This window comes from Staurois parvus, unplaced genomic scaffold (genome assembly GCF_062004578.1).
Source record: "Staurois parvus isolate SC_StPar_1 unplaced genomic scaffold, SC_StPar_1.0 ptg000209l, whole genome shotgun sequence".
Lineage (NCBI taxonomy): Eukaryota > Metazoa > Chordata > Amphibia > Anura > Ranidae > Staurois > Staurois parvus.
The window spans coordinates 10846755-10859353 of record NW_028318005.1 but is presented as its reverse complement, the minus strand read 5'-3'; the positions used below and the strand labels follow the sequence as shown (position 1 = coordinate 10859353).

General features: G+C 46.3%; 1 pseudogene; it reads left to right on the top strand.

The window, feature by feature from the left end:
* The first annotated feature begins 2606 nt into the window (after positions 1–2606).
* LOC149461164 (mitochondrial mRNA pseudouridine synthase RPUSD3-like) overlaps positions 2607–12599 on the top strand; it is a 35310-nt pseudogene continuing 25317 nt past the window's right edge.

Sequence of the window (12599 nt, the reverse complement as noted above, 5' to 3'; positions counted from 1 at the left end):
AGCACTTTAACACTTTAAGACCCCCTACCTTCACCTTCCATCTGCTGATCCTTCTTCCTACTGTGTTTACAAATATTTAGTGCTCCCTTTACTCTCCTTCAGCAACTGTGAATTGGCTGAATGTTTGTAAACACTAGCAGTATTTACACCTGTGATGACTTTGATTAGTTCACAGTGATCACAAGGTACTGAGCCACTCTGATTGGCTCTGTACATTGTGCATGTGATCTGAGCTGTTCAATGGCAGCCATTTATGGAAGCGCTGGCCACCCATGTGTGTTTTTTGAAGAGCCATTTATTCCAGCCCATTAGAAAATAGCGTCCATCTCCCCACCATTTTTTTTTTTACAATACGGCAGGGTATTGAGCCGATTAAAGTGATCTGTCACCACAGGTTAGCTTGCAAAAAATAAACAGCACTGTAATAGGACAGGCACTATACTTACCTTTGCAGTGTCCTGTATATTGAAACGCACTTCTGGGTGTTTGCCAAAATACAGACCACAGTGTTTTTGTAAACATTTACACAGGAAACGTGACCTCCACTTCCTTGAGTTGTGTCTATTGGTTGTTTGTTATATTAAGCACTTTTCCGCCGCCCTATAGTAGAAATACAGCTACAGGGCGGCAAGGCTGTGCAAAATCACGTATATATACATGATTTTGCACTTCCGGGTAGGGGGCACACGTGCATTGACAGCTGTTGATCATTGGGTCCCAGCCAGTGATTCCCTGCCGGGACCCAGCGATCGCTGAGGAACACTGACTGGGGAGAGACCTGTATCTAAACGCTAGAACCTTCACATAAACCAATTAATTTACACGTAATGGGATTTTTTCTCCAGCAAAAATATGGAGCAGTATACATTTTGGCCTAAATTTATGCCGAAATTTGATTTTTAAATTTGTTTTACTAGATATGTTTAACCGCCTCCCGCCTGCCATATAGTACAATGATGGGCGCAAGGCGGTTCTCTCGTTCAGGGAGGACGTCATATGACGTCCTCCCATTCTAACTGTGCATGCGCGGCTCCGGGAGCGCGCAGCGCGGCGATCGGTGGTGCGCTGTGTCCCTTCGGATACAGCAGATCACCGATCAATGGAAAGAGCCGTATATGTCGGCTTGGTCATGTGATCAGCTGTGTCCAATCACAGCTGATCACATGTAAATAGGGAAATGCCGGTTATCGGCATTCCTCACGAGCTTTCACGCTGACAGCTCCAGAGGAGAGCAGAGCCGGTAATCGGCATTCCTCGGAGGGGACATGTGCACTGATCATCAAGGCACTGATGATCAGTGTGCCCTGATGATCTGTGTAGCCCCAGCAGTGCCACCTGTCAGTGTCCATCACTGTGAGCTGTCAGTGCTCATCCATGCCACCTGCCAGTGCCCGTCAGTGCCACATCAATGCCACATATCAGTGCCATTCTGAGCTGCCTTTCAGTGTCACCCATCAGTGCATCAGTGCCACCTATAAGTGCTGCCAATCAGTGCCATCTATCAGTGCCAGTTAGTGCCGCTTATCAGTGTGCATCAGTGCCACCTAACAGTGCCTGTCAGTGCCACCTAACAGTGCCAGTCAGTGCCGCCTATCAGTGCCGCCTATCAGTGCCTTATATGAGTGCTGCCTTTCAGTGCCCATCAGTGATGCCTGTCAATGCCCATCAGTGCCACCTACCAGTGCCTCCCCATCAGTGCCACCTATCAGTGCCCATCACTGCAGCCTCATTAGCACACATCAGTAAAGGAGAAAAATCACTTATTTACAACATTTTATAACAAAAACTAAGAAAAACTTTTTTTTTTAATTTTCAGTGGTTTTTGGTTTGTTTAAGAAAAAATAAAAAAACCCAGAGGTGATTAAATGCCACCAAAATAAAGCTCTGTCACAAAAAAATTATAAAAATTTCATATGGGTACAGTGTTGCATGACCGCGCAATTGACATTCAAAGTGTGACACCGCTGAAAGCTGAAAATTGGCCTGGGCAGGAAGGGGGTATAAGTGCCCTGTAGGCTAGCGGTTAATAACCAAAAGTAAAAAATATTGCTTTTTTCTCAAAATTCACGGTCTTTCTTTGTTTATAGCGCAAAAAAATAAAAAACACAGAGGAGATCAAATACCACCGAAAGAGAGCTCTATTTGTGGGAAAAAAAGGCTGTAAATTTAATTTGGGTGCAGCGTTGCATGACTGCACAATTGTCAGTTAAAGTAATGCAGCGCCGTATCGCAATAAATGGCCTGGTCAGGAAAGGGGGCAAATCATCTGCAGGGCAAGTGGGTAAAGTTCATTAAATAAAGAATAAAGGTGGAGTCCACTAAAACAAAGTTGGAGTGGAGGTCACATGTTTCCTGTCCAGAGTGGAGCTCCAGTCTGCGGCTAGGCCCCTTTAAAAAATATACACAGGAAAGATGTGACAGGAAACACGTGACCTCCACTTCCTTGCCTTGTGTCTATGAGTTGTTTGTTACATTAAAGTTCAATAAATTCAAAAAAAGTTGAAGTGGAGGACACGTGTTCTGTCGAGTGGAGCTCCACGCTGTAGACTTTGCCAGTGTTTACATTAAAGTTCATAAAAAAAAAAAAAAAAAAGTGGAGGTCACGTGTTTCCTGTAGAAAACAGAGTTCCGTTCTGCAGCTACCCCCCTCAGCATGTGCAGGGCTGTGCTGACATCTGATGGGTAGAGGGAGGTGATGGCTCTGCCCTGGAAGAGGACCTGTCTGCTTGTGTGTGGGCTCATCTGTCACATTACTGGCCTCCACATCCCCTCTGCAGGGAGGAGGCACTCAGTGCCCTGGTGAGTCCTTTATGTAGATAATTATGGGGACATGAAGGTGACATGAGAGGACAGGGAGTGCACCGCCTGTAAATCCTGCATGGATAGCAGGTGAAGCATGTGTTCTTCCACCCTAAACTGAGAGTTCAGAGTTTGGTAGACATTAGTGAGATCTCTACGTTGAGTTCTCGGGTCTGTACACCTGCTGTGCTCATTATGAGGGGTTCCCACCATCCCTGTGCTGAGTTCCTGGGTCTGTACACCCGCTGTGCCCATTATGAGGGGTTCACACCATCCACGTGCTGAGTTCCTGGGTCTGTACACCCGCTGTGCCCATTATGAGGGGTTCCCACCATCCCTGTGCTGAGGTCCTGGGTCTGGGCACCCGCTGTGCCCATTATGAGGGGTTCCCACCATCCCTGTGCTGAGTTCCCTGGTCTGTACACCCGCTGTGCCCATTATGAGGGGTTCCCACCATCCCTGTGCTGAGTTCCCGGGTCTGTACACCTGCTGTGCCCATTATAAGGGGTTCACACCACTCCTGTGCTGAGTTCCCAGGTCTGTACACCTGCTGTGCCCATTATGAGGGGTTCCCACCATCTCTGTGCTGAGTTCCCGGGTCTGTACACCTTCTGTGCCCATTATGAGGGGTTCTCACCATCCCTGTGCTGAGTTCTCGGGTCTGTATGCCTGCTCTGCCCATTATGAGGGGTTCCCACCATCCCTGTGCTGAGTTCCCGGATCTGTACACCCGCTGTGCCCATTATGAGGGGTTCCCACCATCCCTGTGCTGAGTTCTCGGGTCTGTATGACTGCTCTGCCCATTATGAGGGGTTCCCACCATCCCTGTGCTGAGTTCCCGGGTCTGTACACCCGCTGTGCCCATTATGAGGTGTTCCCACCATCCCTGTGCTGAGTTCCCGGGTCTGTACACCTGCTGTGCCCATTATGAGGGGTTCCCACCGTCTCTGTGCTGAGTCCCGGGTCTGTACACCCTCTGTGCCCATTATGAGGGGTTCCCACCATCCCTGTGCTGAGTTCCCGGGTCTGTACACCCGCTGTGCCCATTATGAGGGGTTCCCACCATCCCTGTGCTGAGTACCCGGGTCTGTACGCCTGCTCTGCCCATTATGAGGGGTTCCCACCGTCTCTGTGCTGAGTTCCCGGGTCTGTACACCCACTGTGCCCATTAATCACATTAACGTCAACTGACCCTATTGGGAACTGGAAGTGTATAAGAAATTATAAATGGATGATTGTTCTGGAATCCCTGTTATGCCCCGGGGGTCTCATCGGGCCCTCCGACTCCATCACTGCATAGGACGTCTATAGGTCAGGTAGGTTCTATTGACGCACTGATACCCTTTTTTTTTTATTGGTAGATACCGATACTTTGCACTGCGATTTGCATCCATACAATATAAATGGGCGCAAATCGCACTGCAAAGAACCGCATGTGACTTGATCAGGAATGTGGTGCGATTCCTTGTCCAAACTGCATGCGGTTTCCCACACAGCCAGGCTTGTCATAGTTACTTTGAGCCTGAGTTCACATAGGAGGGGTGGGGGAAACCTCCCTGCACCGATCCCCGCTATCAATCAACGAAAAGCTGCTTCACAGGTCTGGGGATTTGCAATCCTTGGGGGCTACTCTTCTCCCTTTGCAGGGATAACAGTACAGGCTAGACAGCTACTGATTGGTCAGCACTGTCCATGTGACAGTGCTGACCAATCTGAAGCCACCTAGCCCATACAGTCATCCCTGCAAGGAGAGGCGAGAAAGCTGCAGGGATTGCAAATCCCCAGACCTGTGAAGCAGCTTTTCGTTGCTTGACAACGGGGATCGGTGCAGGGAGGTTTCCCGCACTGCTCCTGACAGCAGGGATCGGCAATCTGGTACAGCGGGACTGGGGGGGGGGGGTGAGGAGGAGGTCCAGTGGATGGCTGGAACTGTTGGAGGCTGGGGAGAGAGCCATGGGAGAGGCAGGAGAAGCCAAAGCCGCAGCCACTGATGTCAACAGTCAGATCAGGAGCTGGTGGAACCCGCCATGCAGGGAGGTTTCCCCCACCCCTCCTATGTGAACTCAAGCTCAAAGTTACTATGACAAGCTTGGCTTCATGCAGGAGCAGTGGGGAAACCGCATGTGATTTGGACAGGAATCGCATTGCATTGCATTCCTGTTCAAATTGCATACGGTTCTTTGCATTGGGATTTGCACTCAGTAATTTTGTGCCACAAAGTATTGGTGTCCGGTATTGGGAGCATTTTCACCAGTACGAGTTCTCTGTATCGGCACTGACACCTGTATCGGCACTGGTGCATCCCTATTAGGTTCTAGGGTTACATTGGGAAATATGTATCACGGTGTTGTTTCCCTTGCGGTAGATACCAGGAGATTCTGCAAACACAGGATAAAACAAAGAAGGTTAAGAAGGAAGACCGAGACCGGCAAAGCATCCTGAGGAACCCGGGGGTCGTCACCGTCAGTAGACACAGCAAGGAGGAGCTGTGCCAGCATCTGGCTCAGAATGTTGTCTACAAGGAAGGTAAACCAAACCACAAAGGATGGCGCTCTACCGGACCTGGGAGCACTCACTGACATCCATGTGCAGGCTGCTGGATTCCTTCGAAGTCTTCAGTGAAGGGCTGCCCTGTCCTCTTCCTGCTGCTGAACTTCCAGCGCTGTGGGAGGATAACCGCTTTAAAGCGGAGCTCCACCCAAAAGGGGAAGTTCCGCTTTAAGGATTAAATTTAATTTTAATTTTTCCAGAGCAGCCTGTTTTTCTTTTGAGGTTTCCTGTGGGTTTTTCTTTATATCCCGAAGAATTCTTCTGGCAGTTATTGCTGCAATCTTTCTTGGTCTACCTGACCTTAGCTTGGTATCAAGAGATCCCCGAACTTTCCCCTTCTTACTAGGTGATTTATCAGTACTGATTGGCATAGGCAAGACTTTGGACATCTTTATATGTCCTTTTCCATCTTTATAAAGTTCCATTACCTTGTTACGCAGGACTTTTGACAGTTCTTTTCTGATCCCCATGGCTCAGTATTTAGCCTAGTCAGTTCTTCCACGTAAGAGCTAACAAACTCATTGACTATTTATACACTGACACTAACTGCAATTTAAAAAGCCACAGATGTTGGACATTACCTCTAATTGGCATTTTAGCCCGTGTGTGTGTCACCTTGTGTGTTTGTACCAAGGCCAACATTCCAGGGGAGGGAAACTTTTGATCCGGGCCGTTTGTGTGATTTCTGTTATCATTATGATTTAAAAAGGAGCCAAACAACTCTGTGATAATAAATAGCTTCATATGATCATCATCCTTCAGTAAAAGGGCATTTTTTGGCATGATCAGTCATATTTTCAATATCAATGCAAAAATTTCACAATTTCTGCCAGGGTATGCAAACTTTTGAGCACAGCTGTGTGTGTGTATATATATATATTTTTTTCTTCTTCTTCTTAAATGTCTGTCTTTTTTTGTTTATATAATCAAAAACCCCAGTGGTGATCAAATGCCACCAAAAGAAAGCCCAATTTGTGTGAACAAAAATTATATAAATTTTATCTGGGTACAGTGTTGCATGATGACACAATTGCCAGTTTAAATTAGCACAGTGCTGAATAGCAAAAAAAAAAAAATGGCCCGGTCATGAAAGGGGTAAAATCTTCCGGTGCTCAAATGATTAACTAAACTTCGACTTTAGGACCGGTTCCCATGGTTCTGCACGTTTCCATGCAAAAAAAAAAAAAGGTATGGCAGGTGCGACTTTTAACCCCTTCACTCCGGCCGCACACAAATGTGAGCCCTGCACGCTCTCAGCACACGTCTGGTACTCACGGAAAGGTCCTGGTCTGCTCTTTCGATCGGAACCTTTCCTAATCATGTGACCGCCGTGACGACGCGTCACGCCAGTCACATGATCCCTAAAACACGCCCCGCCTCCCGTCTTCTGAAACTCTTAAAGGGCCGGGAGGTGCCGGCGGGAAGGGGTTAAGATCGCTTCGCACCAAATCACTGTGGTACCATGTGTTTTGGTGGCTGTGAATACACCCACGTTTCCAAGATGCACGGGGGCAAATCTGTAGCCAGCAGCACGTCCCTGTGCAGTGTGGGAAAACACGCACTTCCACGTATGTTCCCACACCGTGATTGGTGTGATCCAGCAGCCCTTAATGTTCTTCTATTTAGATCTAGAATAAAGATGTAGAATGATTAGGAGAGTATTAATAAAGAGTAATTGGGGAGGTAACCCCCCCCCCCCCCCCCCTGCTATTTTTACAATTGGCATCTTGTGTGTTACTCTTTGAGGCACCTTTTTGAAAGTCCAGGTGTTGAGTTTTTCTCTTTTGAATATTTTAGATCTAGAATACCCTTTTTATTTTACTGACTACAGCATTATTCTGTTTTTTTAGGTCCGATCCTTGCCATTAACAAACCACAAGGACTGTCGATCACAGGTACACACCCATTGTATACAACATTAATGACAGCCTGTCCCCACTCCACATTGATGTAAACCAGAGATCGGATCATGAACCTTTAAAGCTGAACTCCGGGATTAGCAAATATGGTCTAAATACGTTCGCCCTGTGTATTCTTCCTGGAATCTTGCTGTGCTTTTGTGTATTTTTTTCACATCTGTGCAGTATTCCAGAGTGAAACTTTGGCTTCCTGTAATAAAGACCAGTCACTGCTGCTCTCTCTCCTTGTGCAGGGTGACTGGTCTCGACTCCGCCCCCTCCTGTTTTCTGCAAGCAGCCTGTAGTGGGTGGGGCTTGCTGGGTCCCTCCCACAGCTCTGCTCTCTACACGGGCTATCTACAACACACTGATGATGTCACCACTACATTTCCACAGTAATATCCCGGTTTTTAAAGGCGTTTGGTGCACACAAATGGATTTTTATTCAATGTGGCTATTGAGGAATATATTAAAATGTATTTTTTTTTTCTGCCAACTTTAAGGCTTCGTTCACGTCTGGGAGTTTTTGCAATTTCAAAGCGCCCTGCTAAAATGACAAATCGCACAACACGAATTTCAGATGCCATTCATTTTAAAGGCACCTAAAAACGCAGTGGGGTTCTGCGATGATTGTCATGCAATAAATCGTGCTGCAATTGCATCACGTAAAGCTCGTTGCCTGTCTTGGAAATTCGCTTTAACGAATTTCTCCTTACCGTGAGTACTCGCAGTTGGATGCGCAGAAATCCCCCATAAAGCTGTGCGAATCTCGCTTACCACGACTGCAGCTAAACTACACAATTCCTGCCCATCCAACTGGGTTAGCTTCTGTTGATATGTGAGTGATTGGAGCTCCGTTACCCAGGAATGATCACACGACACTCTAAGGCTGCTGTTGGAATTCACATAGAGGAAGTTTTCATTCTCCCCTTTGGTTTTATTACAAATACACACACGCCCCCCCACATGAATAAGGTCAAACCCCTCCCACCGAACAATGCAATGGGGAGTGCCTATACACAGGATGTACATTCCGATTGGAGCATAGCCTTTCTTATTATCTATCACTGGTCCTCCCCCATGAGCCTTCTGAGGTCAGCAGACTTCCTCCCCTTCCCCCCATGAGCCCTCTATGGAGAGCATATCTCCTCCCCTTCCCCCCATGAGCCCTCTATGGAGAGCATATTTCCCAGCTCCTAGCAGTATGTCCATTCCCTGTACAAGCATCCCCTAGGAACATCAGTCTGTACCTGGATGGGCCCGATACGATCTTTATTAAAACACATCCATCCGGATACAGTTCAGGTCGGTAATGGGTTGTAAGATATACATAAGCCTACACGTGGAGTTCGTACCGCTTGGCGCCTTGCGTTACGAAGTCCATGTGGTACTATGCTGCTGATATGTGGATACAGGCCCGCGGTCTACTGCCAGCGGCATTCGCATCGAATGCCGTGGTGGTATACACGCCGGTCTATAAGCGCAGATCCGTCATCTCATCCATTACCGAGCTGAGTACTGTAATACATACATTGTACATGCGCATGGCCCAATTGCAGCCTTCAGAGCTTTGATTAAGCCACATGAGAGACATATGAATAACACTCATATATGACACATTTAAAGTTCAACCAACAATACAAAATTTCCATGACATTGCCCAAAAAGGAGCTTCTTTTGGGCGACAAGCTTCGCTGTGATTGTAGCGCGAATTTCTGCTCTACATTTATGGCAGAACCGCACCACGCTTTTGGGTGCCAGTAAAATGAATGGCATCTAAAAGATCGCATCACAAAGAAAGATCACGTCACAAAGTGAAGTGCAACGTTTCGGAGCCTAGCAGGACCCCTTCATCAGGCATTTGAAGGGGTGACGAAGGGGTCCTGAACGACTCCGAAACGTTGCACTTTTCTTTGCGATGTGATCTTTTTGGAATGAAAACCTTTTTGGACCATATCGAGATCCGTGCTGTGCTGGCGAATATGTACGTTTAACACAGCAAACACTTTACTCCTGCGCTAGGAAAGGACTCAGTAGACCCAATAGGAATGTTCTGGAATTTTCTGGAATATGCACTGCTTGCTGCCCTCAACAGACCGGGGTCCGAATACACTGGATACAAATGGAGAAACAAAAAAAGGGCGCACCGACCTAGTGCATTATCGTTTAAAATAATTTATTAAAGAAACAAAAATAGGTATCATACTCACAATGGACATAATAACACAGGCATGTCAAACTGAACAAGATGTATGATCCAAACAACACGATGGAACCCTGGATGACCAACTGGCTAATGTGTTTCGAGGACACAACCTCTTCCTCAGAGCCAACCTTTGTGAGTATGATACCTATTTTTGTTTCTTTAATAAATTATTTTAAACAATAATGCACTGAATATGTACGTTTTCCTATGGTGTTTCCAGTCCCAGCTGGCAGTCAGTACAGCGCCCTCTATTGATGAGCCGTACTGCCAGGAATGTGTGCGAAGGGAATATAGTTATTGTCAGTTAAGCAGAGAGCTGTGAAAATCATGAGCGGAATCACGCTGATTCTGCCTGCGACTCAAAACTCCCAGTGTGAACGGAGCCTAAAGTGTAAGTTCAACCTTTTAAGAGACAATGAAAAGGTGAACTTACACCGTACAGCCTCCCCACCTTCCCCCTGGTCCCCTCTGTACTTACCTCTTTGTGTGATGAGCCATCAGTGCCCAGGCAGCCAGTATAGCAGTCTGGTGATTTGAAATCTCTGCTCTTCTCTGTGCATCACTTCCAGGATGGATCAGAATGGTTCTGATTGGTCAGCACCAGCACAAAGCATCCATCCTGGAAGCCCTGCAGAGAGAAGAGGGAGAATCTCTGGAACACTACACCGGCTGTGTGTGTACTGACAGCTCATCAGTACAACGGGGAACGGGAGGTAGGGTGTTTGGTCACCCTTTATTTTTTTTTTTCTGAGAAGTTGAACTAAACCTTCAAAGGATCTAAAGCCAATTGTTTGTTTTTTTTGTTTTATTTTTCTTTTTTTAGATGGAGTGCAGAATACTGGGGAAATTCACCCTCTCTATTTGTCCTGATGACCATCTACACTTGGACAGAAAGTAATGGGAAATTTTTACAGCTGTCACCGAAACAGGAATAGTGAAGACCTCTTCCAATGGAGACACCAGGTGATTTCCTCTTACTTCCTTTGTCTCCTTGGGACAGGAAGTGAAGAGAAATCTCCCCAAAGGGACGTGTGTGATGTCAGCTGTCATCCAGCATGTAGCAATGTATTAGACTGGAGTTAGAGCAGTGTCTGTATTGGCCAATCAGATCCTTCCCTGTATGGCGGTGGTGTCATCTAGTCTCATTTCCTGTTAACAATGTTTCCTTTATCTGCAGGAACTTCAGAGGAGATCTCTCTGGTGTCTCTACTACCGGATCTACAGCAGTTGTTGGAGGTCAAACCTGAACTGCATGTTGTGAAAGCAGCACCTAAGTACATATGCGATATTATTATTTTCTGTGTATGGTAGTCACATTCTTACAGCCTCCAGCCAGAACTCCGGCTTTCCATGCAGTCTTGCACAGTTGTATACAGGGCCGGGACAAGGGGTGGGCAGGAGGGGCAGCTGCCCTGGGCACTGTGGTCATGCATAGCTAGTAAGCATGCAGATTAGTGCTCAGTTTTTTTTTTTTTAACTTTTTTTTGGGGGGGGGGGGGGGATTCTTGCTGACACATAATGGTTATACATCTTGGAGGGGGGGTGCAGTTTGGCATGTTTCACCTAGGCCACGGGTGTCAAACTGGTGGCCCTCCAGCTGTTGCCAAACTACAAGTCCCAGGAGGCATTGCAATATTGACAATTACAAGAATAACTCCCAAAGGCAGAGGCATGATGGGACTTGTAGTTTCTCAACAGCTGGAGGGCCGCCAGTTTGACACCCCTGCCCTAGGCTCCAGATTACCTCCTCGTCTGGACTGAAATCACTTCTTCTGATTTCACTGCACACTGTGAGCTTCTCACAACGTGCATTAGAAGCTGCAGCAATTCAAATAGAGCCTGCCTCATTTTCTGAGTGGAGGACATCCAGCATCATCTAGCACTTTTCTCCCCAGCCTGACTGTCCCTGGCCCACCCCTTCAATCTCTGGAATTCAGTTTTTATAATCATGGAGCCTCAGCATTACATGTAGGCATTACCTAGGGTGATCTGCATGCAAACACAGCCCACCTAGCAACACCCATCAAGGTATTTTGATATTTGCATAACTCCTCCCAAGAGCCTCCTTCAAAGTTTCTCATCAGTAATGTCACAAACGAACATCGACTTGACTCCACTAACCATTAGAAAATGAAACAAATGTGCCAAAGAAATAACCTTTTCAAAAGGCATTCTAGTGATGTATGGCCATCTTTATGTCCCACCCCACCAGACGTAACCCATATGAGTGCACTTCTGTAGGATGGCTGTCATCTGTTCTCCTCAGGGTGGATAAAAATCAATGATTTTTTTTTAAAAATCAAAAAAAATCGGATTTTTTTTTTTATTTAAATCGGATTTTTTTGATTTGAATCGGATTTTTTTGAATAAAATGCTTTTTGAGGAAAATATATTACCATCCAAAGGTTATTCCATCATGAAATAAAGATTAGTTTTTAATCTATGTAGAATAAGGCTGTATATGTTTAATTTTTTTGGTAAATAAATTCCATGAATCCATTCACAATGTCATGCTCTTCCAGAGGTTTTTGTAAGATTATTGGGCAGTTTCTCTGCCTACAAGATATTATCACAGATGCTTGGTTTACTTTTGCAGTTCTCAAAACTGAATTTGACTCAGCGGAGATCACATGCCTCTTCTTCACAGCAAAAATGTTATAACATGAACAGAGTTAAGAAAAAGACCTCAATCCTAACTTCTACAAACCTATGAATACAGAATCAACCCCTTCAGTGCTAAGTTTCAAGAAGTTCAGTGAATAGAATAGAAACAATATTTTTCTGATTGTTTGGAGTGGAATAGATCTGCACAAGAAGAAAGTGAAACTAAGTGTGAGGAGGAAGGGCTGACAGTCTAAGTTTCTTAAAATATATATATTTTGTTTAGCCAAATTAGTTGACAAACATGGATGTTTGTTTAACTAGCTGCCGACCGCAGATAGTCGAATGACGGCTGCACTGCGGCCGGCCAGTTCTGGGTGGACGTCATATAACGGCCTCCCAGAACGCGCTCTCCTGCGCGCCCCAGGGGGCGCGCACCCGGCGATCTCCGTGATCGCTGTGTCCTACGGACACAGCTGATCACGTGATGTGGTAAAAGGCCAATCACAGCGGCCTTTTACCACGTGATCAGCGGTGTCCAATGA